The sequence below is a fragment of the Colobus angolensis genome, unplaced genomic scaffold (assembly GCF_000951035.1).
Source record: "Colobus angolensis palliatus isolate OR3802 unplaced genomic scaffold, Cang.pa_1.0 Scaffold128, whole genome shotgun sequence".
NCBI lineage: Eukaryota > Metazoa > Chordata > Mammalia > Primates > Cercopithecidae > Colobus > Colobus angolensis.
Genome location: NW_012114030.1, coordinates 3,267,837 through 3,269,498, shown reverse-complemented (window position 1 = coordinate 3,269,498; position 1,662 = coordinate 3,267,837).

Genomic DNA, 1,662 nt, shown 5'->3' with positions numbered 1-1,662 from the left:
TATATATATGGTCTTGCGTGTGTTTGTGGTGAGTGTGTATATTTGCTCCAGACTGTGCAGCTGTTGGGTGGAGGGGGGTGTGTTTTTTAACATCTACACTATGATCCAAGGAAAATACCAGCTGGGGTGGCTTCCTGTGTTCCACCTACCCTTGGGGGCTTGCTGCCACCTATTGCTTTGGACTGTCTTGGAGGAGGAGTAGGTGGACTGCCTGCCCCACGAAGCCTTCTCCCACCCCTGTCACAGGGCCTCTCCCACACATGCTAGGTTGGAGACAACTGCTGGAGAGATTATTGATCCTGTCTGGCTCTACCTGAATCCACCTGCCTTGGCCTCCCAGAATGCTGGGATTATAGGCGTGAGCCACCATGCCCGGCCCTCACCGAGGCCGGCATATCACCTGAGGTCCAGGGTTCAAGACCAGCCTGACCAACATGGAGAAACCCCATCTCTACTAAAAATACAAAATTAGCCGGGCATGGTGGCACATGACTATAATCCCACCTACTTGAGAGGCTGAGGCAGGAGAATCACCTGAACCCGGGAGGCGGAAGTTGCAGTGAGCCAAGACTGCACCATTGCACGCTGGGGGCAACAGGAACGAAACTCTGTCTCAAAGAAAACAAAACAGAAAAATCCAAATAATAATAGTACCATACTCATAGGATTGCTGTAAAGATGAAGTGGTATTTGTAAAGCAAACAGAACAGCACCTGGTGCGGAATGTCAGTGCTTCCTTGCTGTTGTATGACGGCGATGATTGTTACTCTGAATCTTTCAGCAGCTCCAGTGTCTCTGCTAGAGGGTCCATGTTGCTGCCTATCTGGGGACTTCCTTCCCCTCTCCATCTCCTGGGTCCCATTGTGCACCAGGGCCGAGACTATCACCCTTGCCAGTTCATGCCCCTCTCTTGTGTCTCCACTTGGAGCTGACATACCATATATTTTGCTAATTTATTTACATATTGGGCTGGGCGTGGTTGCTCACGCCTGTAATCTCAGCACTTTGGGAGGCTGAGGCAGGAGGATGCTTGAGCTCAGGAGTTTGAGACCAATCTGGACAACATAGTGAGACCCCATCTCTACAAAATAAAAAATAAGGTTGGGCACGGTGGCTCACACCTGTAATCCCAGCACTTTGGGAGGCCAAGGTGGGCAGATCACTTGAGGTCAGGAGTTTGAGATGAGCCTGGCCAACATGGCGAAACCCTGTCTCTACTAAAAATATAAAAATTATCCGGGTGTCATGGCACACGCCTATAATCCCAGCTACTGGGGAGGCTGAGGCAAGAGAATTGCTTCAACCTGGAAGGCAGAGGTTGCCATGAGCCAAGATCATGCCACTGCACTACAGCCTGGGAGACAGAATGAGACTCTGTCTCAAAAAATAAGTAAATACATAAAAAAATAAAATAGAATATTAGCTGGGTGTGGTGGTGTGCACCTGTAGTTCCAGTTACTTGGGAGGCTGGGACAGGAGGATTGCTTGAGGCCATTAGTTAAAGGCTGCAGTGAGCTATTATTGTGCCAGTACACTCCATCCTGGGAGACAGAGTGGGACCCTGTCTCAGAATTTTTTTTTTTTTCGAGACGGAGTCTTGCTCTGTTGCCCAGGCTGGAGTGCAGTGGCTGGATCTCAGCTCACTGCAAGCCCCGCCTCCCG